At 39.7% G+C, this 13,293-nt stretch overlaps 1 long non-coding RNA gene across 1 annotated transcript in view; it reads left to right on the top strand.

Annotated features, from left to right (window-relative positions):
* Positions 1-838: 838 nt before the first annotated feature.
* The window catches only part of LOC116283096 (uncharacterized), a 327,554-nt gene continuing 315,099 nt past the window's right edge, over positions 839-13,293 (top strand). Inside the window, exon 1 of the long non-coding RNA XR_012079083.1 lies at positions 839-932. This is a non-coding gene — a long non-coding RNA (uncharacterized lncRNA). The remainder of the gene's footprint in view (positions 933-13,293) is intronic.

Below are 13,293 nucleotides of genomic sequence, written 5' to 3'. Positions count from 1 at the left end.
TAAATAAATAAATAACAAACAAACAAGCAAATAAATAAATAAACCTAATTACCTTCCCCCCTAAAAAAATATTAACTCATACAGGGCGACCTTCTTTAGTTTTCCAGCTCTTTAAAGTAAAGGAGCAGTGTTTGGCTGGGTCACTTTAGTGTCCAAGACCTGCCTACATCTTGCAGAGTTGTGGTGAGGATTAGTGACAGTGGTAGAAAGCCTGTGACTCTGTGTCCTCTAGAAAAACAGGGTAATGCTAGCCTTTTCTCCATATATATGTCTCCAGTTTTTGGCCTGGTGCCCTGCACGTAGCAGGTACTCAGCAGATCTCTGATGAGTAGCGGTATGACTGAATGAACACAGCACACCACACATGGCTGGAAAGAGTGCACGTACTCAGCACACTCTAGCCACAATGCATGTTAGTCTGTCCCTCTCTGGTCCTCACTCCGCACATCCGTGTTACAAAGGGCTTGCACTGGTTGGTCCCAAGGGTCCCCTCCAGCTCTGACATCTGTGCCTGTGTCTAAATGCTCCTGCAGTGAGCTGGGGCCTGGGGAGGAAAGACGATCTTCCCAGCATGTGCCCAGAATTATTTGATGTGTTCTCCGTGTGAGATGAGGAGCCTGCGTACCCTCCCAGGGCTCGCTCCGCCCTCTCAGTACCCCATCTGGGCCTCTCTCGCGTGGCAGTCCCCAACATCTGTCAGAAGCCCTCGGTGCCAGGATGAGTCTTGCCTCAAGTATGTCCTTGGAAAGCCCTGGAGATAGGGAGCCTGCTGGGAGTTTAAGTAACTCGAGGAGTGGCCAGCAGAATGTGCACAAGGGACTCTGACCGCTCGGGGTGACTCAACTGTAGGCACATGCAGTGTGCAGACTCCAGAGGACAGAGCACCTTGGTGAAGCAGCGGGGAATTCTGCCTTGACTTTATGTCTACACAGGTATATGTATATTTTTGATGGTTATTCCCCTTTTTACTCTAAAAAGGAAGGGTTGGAGGTAGCTGGCCGAAACATAAAGAGGATGAAAATTAAAAGAATGAAAAATAAATGAGGAAATTGGGATGAAGGGAAAAGAAGGTTTTCTGGAGTCTTCTGTTTGCCCAACCTCCCCAGATCCACTCTCCTCCCTTCTCCATCCTGCTCTCTGCTCTGGGGCGCTGACCCATGTAGTTTTCCTCTGGATCCCCTTTGGGCTGGGCTGTGGGGATGGCCAGCCGGAGATCAGAAGGAGAGAGGGGTGAGGTCACGAGGTTGCTTAGCCAGGCTGTGTCCTTCCAGGGAGGACACAAATCCTCTCAAGGTGACCTTCCCAACAAGGCTCTTTGCTTCTCGATAGGTAACTGCTCCACCCTTTGGGACTAGGGGTAGGAAACTCCACTGTCCCTGGTCCCTGGTCGCTGTGTACTTCCTTCCCTCCAGCCCACACCTCTGTGCGCAGTCCCACTGTAAATAAAGCCTGCTTGAATTACACCCATTTCAGGGCACCATCTGTTTCCTGTTAGGACTCCAACTGATACATTAAGGATAGGGGAAAAACAAGAGGCTGTCAGCAATAATGCTTATAAATGAAATACACATCGTAGTGCCCTGCACATGTGCTCCCTCCAAAAGGTGCGCTTGTGCATGTGTGGTGCATTGGACTCCGAGCGTGCCAGTGACCAAAGTGAACAGAACCAGAGGACACCTCTAGTCTTATCCCGTCTTCCCGCCAGAGCCTGAAGGCTCTTCCTAAATAAAACTCTCACCATCACTCCTGTCACCTTGGGTTGTGGATTGAATTTTGTCCCCATAAAAGTCAGGTTCAACTCCTAACCCCTCATTCCTATGAATGGGACCTTATTTGGAAGAGGGTTTTTGGAGATGTGATCACATTAAAATGAGGGCTCACCTTAAGCCAATGACTGGTGTCTCTATAAGGAGAGGGAGCTTTGGACACAGAGACACAGACAGGGGGAACATCATGTGAAGACCGTGGCGGAGGTGGGAGTGAAGTGCGACCACTGGAAACTAGAACAGGAGAATGGGACAGATTTTTCCCTCAGAGGCTCCAGAAAGAACACTCTGTTGCTGGGGTTGCCACCCTGATTTCAGATTTCTAGCCTCTAGAACTGTGAGAGAATGCCACTGTTGTTTTTAGCCACCATGTTTGCGGTTCATTCATTATGGCAGCCCTAAGAAAACACATACGCCTTGATGTGGTGCCAAGGCTCTTCATGATCTGGCCTTGCCTGCCTTCTTAGAGTCATCTCCCACCACTCACCAGCTTACCCTTTCAGCTCTGGTTCTCACATATGCCATGCTATTTCATATTTCCAAGCCTTTGGCTCTATTCTTCTTGCTGCCTGGAGTGCCTTTTCTACTTTATCAGACTTCACTCAAACTTTTTCACTCTTAGACCTTCAGTTCAGGCACTACTTTCTCCAGGAGACCTTCCCCATCTCTCCCAGCTGTGTTGGGCCCACCTCCTTTGGACTCTACGTCATCATAATAGATAGCAGAAGCATTTGGTTTTCTCCCTAGATGGTAATCTCTGTAAGGGCAAGGTTCTGTTCGTCTCGGCATCTTCAGGGTCTGGGACAGTGCCTGGTACAGAATAGATGCCCCATCAATGTTTCTAGAACTCGACAGTTCCTTAACATGGCCTTGGTCTGGCATCTGCTGCAAGCCAGGCACTTTTCTCAGTGTTCTGTATACTTTTCATTTGTGGATGAAGAAATTGAGTCTTGGAGAGTATGATGGTTAATTTTGTGTGTCATTTGGCTAGGCTACATGCCCATTGTCTCAGTTAAATAACAGTCTAGATGGGATTAAGGTGTATTTTAAGATGCAATTAACATTTAAATCAGTTGATTTGGAGTAAAGCAGATTACCCTCTATATGTGGGTGGGTCTCATCCAATCAGTTGAAGTCCTCAAAGGAAAAGACTGGGGTCCCTTGAGGAAGAAGTTCTGCCTCCAGACTGCTTTTGGACTCAACTGCAACTTCAGCTTTTAACTGAATTTGCAGCCTGCCAACCTGCTCTACAGATTTTGGACTTGCCAGCCTCCACGATCATGTGGGCCGATTCCTTAGACTAGATCTCTCTCTCTCTCTTTCTGTGTATCCTGTTGGCTCTGTTTTTCTGGAGAACCCTGACTAATAGAGAGAGGATCTTGGGTTATGTGCCTATATGTGGTTGCAGTGGGATTGAAATTAGGTTTGACACTACAGTCTAGGCTCTTCCATTCCAATCTGCTCCCTCTTTCCACTGGACAGACAGAGGGGGTCCTGGTGAGGGTGATCTGAACGCTGTGTTGTTGTCTGTAACAGATCTATCTTGAGCCATCAGTTTGGGGCCTTGCCTGGAGTAGGCTGATCAAATGAGTTATCTATTTACTAAATCTCATTTTGCTTTTGCTCAGCAAGCAGAAGTGTTTATTCCATTAAAACACACAATTGCTAAGTGAGGCAATATAAACGGGACACTCAGTCCTTTAAAGTGGCCGAGATTTGCCTTGTCAGAACATTAAAAATGAGACATGTTGGTTTTAGCTCTCAACACAGAGGCCATTTTTCATCTCTGCGTCATACTGTGTCTGTGCACTCAGAAATGATGACGCCACTCAAGTATCCATCCCGCCTGCAGATAGCCTGCCTTCCAGGGAGTGTGCGTTCCAGGGCTGGACCTGTGTGAGGACAAGGCAACGAGACAGGCAGCTTGGGGAATGACACTCCATTGAGAAGTTAAAATTTCTTTCACCTGAAGCCTTACTACCCGTTAAACTAGTTCTTACACCATTTTGCAAATGGCGAAGCCAGGGCTCAGAGGGGACCAACGGCTTGCTATGATCGGGACATGTATTCAAGAGATACTCGTGAGCACCTACTCCGTGCCAGGCACTGAGCTGAATCCTGAGAATTCAGCGGTGAATAAGAGTGACTGGCCGCTGTCCTTGTGAAGTTAATACCCTTGCAAGGGAGAAAGGGATGAAACAGATGGAAATAACACACGTCCAGGAGGTGTGACTCTGTGTGACTTATGGCAGAGCTGGGATTTGAACCTGTGCGGAAGACTTCAAATCCCAGACTGGTCCTGTGCCGCTTTTCTTTGCTTTGGCAACGTCTCTGTTTTATAATGCTCATTTTTCCTGGTACCTCATTAGGCTGTTGTCACTGAGAAATTTCTGTTCAGTCGAGCAGGTCTTAGTACACTGATTTGCTTCTTTTAATCTTAAGAGGTTTCTGGAGAACTTTGAACTTTGTGTGAATTGTGTGACCTTGGACAAGTCCCATGACTCTCTGAGTTTCATTTTCCTCCTTCATATGTATGAAGTCAGTGTGAGGCTCAGTGGAGAGTGTGAATGGGAAATGGCTTTGTAGACATTAAGAAGCTCCCCAATTGCTGGAGATTATTAAAAACAAACAATCACCTGCCTAACCTCAATGAATAGCTGAGTATTATTCAAAATAGTCTGAGAGTGGGGACCAGGGTAAGGCTTTTCTTTGCATCATACATGCAACAGAGAGTTTTAGCAAATTAATAGCCAAATAAGATTGGAAAAAATAAATATAAATATAAGGATTTATGGTCTCTATAAAATTTAAGTTAGTTTTCTAGTCTTTCAGACCTTTTAGTTACAGTGAGCATTTCCTTACAATGTGTTCATTACAAAAGTACTTCACTTCCCAAGGAATGGGGAAAAAAGCAAATATGAGGTATCTCATCCACTACACTGAAAGCAGGGAGCTCTGTATTTTAAATTGTCCACAGCAAACTTCTCTCTCCTTTTCTTTTGGATGAGAGAGTTGTTGCTTATAAACCTTGCCCGCTGACCACAGCCCCGCCCTGAAAAATCTATCCTATGCGCTTTGTGACAAGTATAAAAACCTAGGACGTAGCCAGGCCTTTGTCTTCTAGAGGTGCTGCTCTTTGTTTAATTTATTTCCTGACTTGTTTTGGGGTCATTACCTGACAGCCTACAATGTAGTCTCTATCTTCAAAAAATTCAACTAAACCATGACTTTTTTCCCTTGTTGACAACAAACAATAAAATTATTTAAAAATGAAAAAAAAAATAACCTGGTGTCTACAGATCATTACGACTGGCACAGACTAATTGTTCAATAAATGATAGCTATTGTTAAAATGATAATAATAATTACTATTGTTATTATTACTACTGTTGTCATATAATTACGTCCATATTTTTGGAATGGAAATGTGAATTTGGGCAATAAGCCAAAAAACACCTGTGCATAGAAAACAAATATGAACAATTGTGTGTCCTTTTAGACCCTCATTCATTGCCTGTTTTTTCCTATGTTACACAGAGTTCCAATACGCCAAGTATTTCAGTTATACACAGCAGATTAGAAGAAACAGAATCTTCCTATAATGAGAGGAAAAAATGTGCCTATTTCTGTCCACCACACACCGAAAGGTTATAAGGGTTGTTTTGCTGATAAAGGTAGAATCAGAGCGGGGTTCTGGGTTGGACTCTTGGCTCTGCCACTTACTCGGCACAGTGTGGCTTCGGGCAGCATGTCATTAACCTCTTTTATTTGAAAAAATGAAATAAAAACAATTTCATCACGGTATGAAAATGTATTAAAAAATCACCAATTTTATTGTGATAATAATATCCATTCCATAGAGTTATTAATAAGGAGCCTAGCTCTTGTTTGCACAACTCTTTGTATTATTCCGGGCCTTCATCTACCTGGTTACTATAAACCCCCTGAGAACCATAAGCTGTCAAGGCTTGTATCCCCAGTTGACCAGTGAGCAAGAGCAGGCCTGGAAGTGAGTGATGCCTCTCTGGCTACACCGTTAGTTAATGGTACAGCTGGGACTCGAGCCCAGCTGTCCTTCCTTCCATCTAAATGTAATTATTACAACCATCAAATATGGTAGAATATAGCTTTAGAAAGGGGATTTCCAGCATCACCTTCCCAGGACTCTTCAGTTTGTTTGATGCATTTGAATGAACAAGCACCTCTTCAGTGCCTAACACATCAGGCCCCACGAGGAGGTGGGGTGATGATTGTGAAAGAGGGCCAGGCGTGGCACACCCACGGCAGTCTGCAGAGTACCTAGGTCAAGTGGTACATTACGACATTCACAGGAGAAAGAAAATTAAAAAAAAATTCAAATGGCTTTAATAATGTACAATTACCACAAAGTAAGCATGGATAAGACTCATCTACTTCCAAAGATCTGGTTACATAAAATTAAATTATTTTGTTATTTTGTTTTGGGGACTGAAAACGCAAGGCTATTTTCTTTTGAAGAGAACAATTGATTCCATTGTCAGTCATTCTGGGAATTGTTAATTCTGGGATGAAACACGAATGAAATTTTGAACTAGGTCAAGAAGATTTTGGCTCCAGACTTTGAGCTGGGGAAGGAGGATTGAGACAATTGTGAGGGTGAACAAAAATGGGGGGGGTATGGTAAGATGAATAGCAGCCCCCAAAGATATCAGGTCCTAATCCCTCCAACCTGTACAGATGTTATCTTCTTTGGAAAAAGAGTCTTTGCAGCTGTGATTGAGTTAAGGCTCTTGAGATGGGGAGATTATCTGGGATTATCAGGGTGGTCCCTAAATTCAATAACATGTGTTCATTTTTTTTCAAATTGGTAAAATTAACTTTACTAATTTATTTTACTTAACCTGGTATATCTAAAACAATAATATGTATTCTTTTAAGAGGCAGGCAGCGGGAGATTTGAGGACAGACAAGGAGGAGGCCGTGAGATTAGGGAGGCAGAGATTGGAGTGATGCAGCCACACATCAAGGAATGCCAACAGCCATGAGAGGCTGGAAGAGGCCAGGAACACATTCTCCCCTGGAGCCTCTGGGGGGAACACAGCCCTGCCTTCACTTTAATTTTGGTCTAGTGACTCTAATTTTAGACTTCTGGCCTCCAGAATTGTGAGCGAATGCATGTCTGTGCTTCTAAAGCCATAGAGTTTGTGGTAATTTGTTACAACAGCTGCAGAAAACTAATACAGGGGCTTAGAGGGGGGTCAGCTGCCCTGGGCCATGTGCAGGACACACACCTGCAGCATCTTGAACCTCCAACCTCACTGGTGGCCATAATGGTGGTGATGGTACTGGTCCAAGCGATCCAGAGAGGTGAGCTGCTTCTGGAGCAGCCAATATCCATGGCAGCCTCAGTGGGGCTGAGGAGAGCCGAGCTCTTGCAGAGGCAGGTGGGGGCATCAGTGTTCACTGTGGATGGAGAGCAGGGACTTCCGGAGTTATTCAACCTGGAGGCAGAAGATGTCTAATGGCAAGGGCAGGTCCATCCCTAACATTTGCAGGGCCTGGAGTAGGAGTTCAAATGGAATCTGTCTACCATATGTCTAAATATTTAAAAGTTATAAATCAACTCAATAAACTATTAAATAATCTATTTTGAAAACATATTTTCAAGTTAAAACAGCATGTGAAATTTTAGCTTTTAAAAGTAGTCTTAAAACTATATTTAAAATGCAGTTTTTAAATGAGTGAAAGTTGGCAAAGTATAAAAAATGACTGAATTAATTCTTATTGAATATATCTGTGTGTTCTGTTTATGAGCTGACAGTGTTTGGATGACTGGTAAAACTAAGACATTACATAATTCATAAATGTTTATGTCATTATTCCATAAAATTAATTTATCTTACCTCTATTTATGCAAAATTAGCAATTATGCTGTTATACCTTCTTGGAGAATTGACTATTTTTTTTAAATCATTATGTGCTGCTGCATAACTTTCCTTGCTTGGAAGTCTGCTCTGTTTGAAATTGATATAGCTCTCTTGCTTTCTTTTGAAGGCATGGTTTAAAGAATGCACAACATATATGACAGAAAGTTAGAGAATGAAAACAAAAGATGACCCCAATGATCAATTTGCTTTCTGCTTGGAGGCACTTTTTGGGCCGTGGTAGAGGGATGAGAATTTTAGTCCGACTGTGATAGTCTCACTGTATTCAAGAGTCAGAGATCAGAGTAGGGGGAGGTGGACTTTGTTGGATTTTGCAGAGCAGAGTACCAGAGAGGAAGGGACTACACAGAGAAAAAGCTCCAGATACCTACATAGGTTTTTCTTGTTGAGTATTAAGCTGTGCATACCTAGAGTGAGACTCCATTCAGCCAAGAAAGGAATGACTTAGGAGCTGCAAGCAGAACAATTTCCAAAGCCCACATCGTATTGGGAGATATTTGTAACCAGAGTAGAGAGACCTTGTTGAATAACTAACACATTCAGTAAACACCAGAGGATCATCCTTATTAGAAGTCCTAAAATAACCCTAAATTAAAGGCTTTTCTATAAAGCTTAGATATATTCTTGAAAGAATCAGACTGATCCATAAATCATTTAACTGCCTGCCAGAACAAAGTCTGACATTCTTTACAAGAAGACAGCCAAATCCAGCACACAACAACCTCCAGGATCCAAGTGGAAATTACTTGACATGTTAAGAAGTAGGAAAATTAGATAATAATAAACCAAAGAAAAATCAGCCAATAGAAACAGACCCAGAAATGACAGATAATGGAATTACAAAGAAGAACTTTGTAATAGCTATAATTATGTTCAAGTATTTAAAGGAAAACATGGACACAGTACTGAAATGGGAGATATTTTTAAAAACAGTGAAATAGAACTCTTAGGGTTTAAAAAGTACAATTTAAACAAAAATTTGTATCTAGCAGGATAACACAGATTAGATATAGAAGATGACTTCATTGAAGCAATAAACAATCTGCATTACAAAATCACAAAATACCACAGACTGAGTGGCTTAAACAACAGAAATTTACTTCTCACTGTTCTGGAGGCTAGAAGTCCAAGATCAAGGTGCCTTTAGGGTTGGTTTTGGGTGAGACCTCTTTTCCTAGCTTGTAGATAGCTGCCTTATTACTGTGTCCTCATGTGCCCTCTTCTCTGCATGCATATGCAGAGAGAGAGAGAGAGAGAGAGAGAGAGAGATCTGGTGTCTCTTCCTCTTCTTATAACGATACCAGTCCTATTGGATTAGGACCCAACCCTTATGACTTTATTTAACCTTTATTACCTCCCTAAAGGACCTATATACAAATATAGTCATATTCGGGGTTAGTGTTTCCACATATTAGTAATACTGAGCATCGTTTCATGTGCCTGTTGGCCATCTGTATGTCTTCTTTGGAGAAATGTCTATTTAGGTATTCTGATCATTTTTTGATTGAGTTTTTTTGAGGGGTGGGTATTAAGGTGTACAATCTGCTTGTGTATTTTGGAAATTAGTCACTTGTCAGTCGTGTCATTTGCAAATATTTTCTCCCATTTTGTAGGTTGTCTTTTCATTTTTATTTATGGTTTCCTTTGCTGTGCAAAAGCTTTTAAGTTTAATTAGGTCCCATTTGCTTATTTTTGCTTTTATTTCCATTAATCTAGGAGAAAAATTGAAGAAAATATTGCTGTCATTTATGTCAATGAGTGTTCTGCCTATATTTTCCTCTAGGAGTTTTAGAGTGTCTTACACTTAGGTCTTTAATCCATTTTGAGTTTATCCTTGTATATGGTGTTAGAGAATGTTCTAATTTCAGCCTTTTACAGGTAGGTGTTCAGTTTTCCCAGCACCATTTATTGAAGAGACTGTCTTCTCTCCATTGTATATTCTTACCTCCTTTGTCATAGATTAATTGATCATAAGTGCATAGGTTTATTTCTGGGCTTTCTATCCTGTTCCACTGATTTATGTGCCTGTTTTGGTGCCAGTACCATACTGTTTTGATTACTGTAGCTTTGTACTATAGTCTGAAATCAGGGAGCATGATTCCTTCAGTTCCGTTCTTTCTCAAGATTGTTTTGTCTATTCAAGATCTTTTGTTTCTCCATACAAATTAAAAAAAAATTTTTTTGCAGTTTTGTGAAATGAATACAACTCTTACCTCACACCACATACAAAAATTAACTAGAAACTAATCATAGATCTAAATGTGAAAACTAAAACTATAGAAAAAATTGTGATCTTATAGGACAAAATTTCTTAGGACATAAAATCAGAAATCGTAAAAGAAGATAATTGATACACTTTGCTTTATCAAAAGTAAAAATTCTGCTCTGAAAGTAAATATTAAAATGAAAACTTAAGTCACAGGCTAGAAGATATAGCTTATAAAAACTAGTATCAAGAATGTATGGAGAACTTCCAAAATATCAAGAAGACAATCCAACAAAAGTCAGGCAAAAGATTTGAACAGACACTATATGAACAAAGACGAATGGATGATAATCAAATGATAGTATGTTTCATGTCATCAGTAGGAAATTATAAAAATTAAAATTATAATGCATTTCCACTATATACCTATCAGAATGGCTAGAATTTAAAGGAGTGACCATACTAGGAGTTGGGGAGGTGTGCAGCAACTGAGAATCTATTAACTGCTGGTGGGCATGTAAAATAGTATAGTGGTATAGACAGTTTGGCAATTACTTATTAAGTTAATCATACACTAACACTACAACCCAGCTATTCTACCCTTAGGCATTTATCCAAGAGGAATGCACACATATATATGGGAACGTAAGTTCACAGCACTTTTATTCACAATTGTGCTGAACTGGAAACAACCCAAATGTTCATTGGCAGGTGAATGGATAAGCAAATTGTGTTACATCCATGCAGTGGAAGATTTATCAGCAATAAAAAGAAACAAACTGCATGTAGCAAAATGGATACACCTGCAATACTGAGTGAAAGTAGAAATGTTAAGTGAAGGAAGGCAGATACCAAGGGTACATAGTATCTGATTCTGTTTATATGGAATTCTAGAGCTGGCATCACTAGTCTATAGTGACATAAAATAGATCAGTAAATAGTTGTCTAGGGCCAGGTATAGTGTGTGGGAGGTAGGATTGACAGCAAAGGAACCCAAGAGAACTTTCTGGGGTGATGGAAACATTTTATATCTTGATCATGTTGGTGATTACACTGGTATATGCATTTGTCACAACCCATATCTGTTAACTTAAAACAGGTGCATTTTTATGGTAAGTTTTATCTTGATAAAATTGCTCTAATATTAGGAGAAATCATTTCTAATCACGTGAATGTGTTTAGTTGGCATTTCTGTCCTGTGTTAGAGAGAGAATTGGTAGGTCAAATATAACATGTATTTCATCAAGATCTTACACCTTTGCTAGTAGACTAGATCTTAAATGTTCTCACCATAAAAAAGAAATGATGGTTATGTGAAGTGTTAGCTATAGAGGTGTTAGCTAACACTACAGTGGTAATCATATTGCAATATGTAAATGTATCAAATCAACCCATAGTACACCTTAAGCTTACACAATGTTGTATGTCAACTATATCTTAACTTTTTTTTTTAAAAAAGATCTTACAACTTTCAGCAGGTCTTGAAAATATTGAGTATAATCTTTGAATTGCTCCAAAGAATTACATTAGTATCAGCACAGTTAAGGCCGAACCTTCTAGTAACAAATTAAATTGCATACCAATAATACTTCAGGCTGTATACCCTTTCCCTCACTCACCATGTTAGCATCTTTATCATAGGGTTACCCTCAACAAGTTTTTAAATCAATGCCTAAAACTTAGGGTGATTTTTTCAGTTCTTTAGTAAGTTAAAATCTGTATATTTTAGAAGAGCTGTGACATGAATCTAGTGTCATTAATTTCAATTTGTTTTCTAGTTGATCCATATAACTTTTATACCTACTACAAAATAATTGAACTGAGCAATATTATTTAATGTTCTAATACTGATGTTATTTAAAAATTTAAAAAATTTAGCCCTCTTTATTCCTCATTAAATTAAAATTTTCTTCTGAATTCTACAGTTATAATTTGACTCATTATTTTGCAAGTTCAGCTATTGTAGCACCAAATGTCAAAACCCTTTAAACCTAAAAATTTTCATTCTGGTCTATAACTATTGTGCGTTTAGTCCCATTTAAATTATTCATTATGTTTGAGTAAATAGTAGACAAATAACACTATTCTTCATAACATCATGCTAATTTCCAGTATCACTTGCTCTTATGAATACTGTAGAAATCTTGCCATTTTTTAAGCCTTGATTTTAGTTCTAGAAATTTTGAAGTTTTTTCTCACTGTTTTCAATTTAAAAAAATTTGGCAGACTTTCTCTTTAAGTTTTTCTATTTCTTTTTTCCCTTTAGCCTTTTTCCCTTTTTTATTTCTGAATTTTACTTTCTCGTTCTATCATGATCACAACTTTTATTCATTCTTAATGAATTCTAAGGATTGAAAATAAAATGTAGTTATATTTAATGTATATATATTTTGTTTATTTTCATTAATAAATGTAGAAATAAAGTGTTATTCATGTTTTTAAAAAAGTTATTTTTGTAAGATAATCAGATCAAAAGGTGAACTACAAATTGTACTCAATGAATATCAAAATTATAAAATATTTAAAGGTACAATTTCATTTCTTTGAAATTTTAACTAAGAATATTTATATATGTTAATGAAAACAAAACTATGAAAAAAAGTCTAATAGTCAATGGCCTTTAGTTACCCTTTTAAAGGGTTATTATCACTTCATTCATGTTTCATTGACACCTGCAAATAGTTTACACTTTTCTGAGCAGTTGAATTATTTAGTATTACAAAGTATTCCTTAGTTACTGTGACCATTATGTTCATTTGTAAATACCTTTGAAATTATGAATTGGAATGTTGAAAAATAAGAAAATAGTCTAGCACAGGGAACTATATTCAATATCTTGTAGTAACCTTTAATGAAAACGAATATATGTCTGTATATGCATGACCGGGACATTGTGCTGTACACCAGAAATTGACCCATTGTAACTGATTGTACTCCATTAAAAAAAATAAGTAAGAAAATGAACCCTCAGCTCTACTGGAAGGCAGTGTTTTGCCAGGCAGGAGTCAGTTGCATTCATGGTATCTGAACGGAAGGATCTGACAGTTAATGTATCTTTCCTCCTATCTAGGTACTTCTGCCCCTCAGTTCTCACTCCTCTCAGAAACAGGGTCGTTTCTGATATTGGCAGCACAAATTTTCACAGCACTTAGACCCAGTTGCTCTTTGATTCAGGGACAGAGGGAAAGAGGGGAAGCCTTTTCCTGGATCCTGAATAGCACTGGTCCAGGGAACGGCTGTGTTATAGGTGGCCCTGTGCCAGTGCTAAGCCCCAGCCCCCAGTGTAAGTGTGTGGGGGGGTGGGGGGATGGAGGGGCTCTAACCTGGGGTCCCTCTCACCTGGGACTAAGGGTGGTCCTGGCCAAACCAGCCATTGTGGCCTCTTGTACACACATGG

The sequence above is a fragment of the Vicugna pacos genome, chromosome 13 (genome assembly GCF_048564905.1).
Source record: "Vicugna pacos chromosome 13, VicPac4, whole genome shotgun sequence".
NCBI classification, from domain to species: domain Eukaryota; kingdom Metazoa; phylum Chordata; class Mammalia; order Artiodactyla; family Camelidae; genus Vicugna; species Vicugna pacos.
The sequence above is the reverse complement of the archived record's forward strand: the minus strand, read 5'-3'. Positions and strand labels throughout refer to the sequence as shown.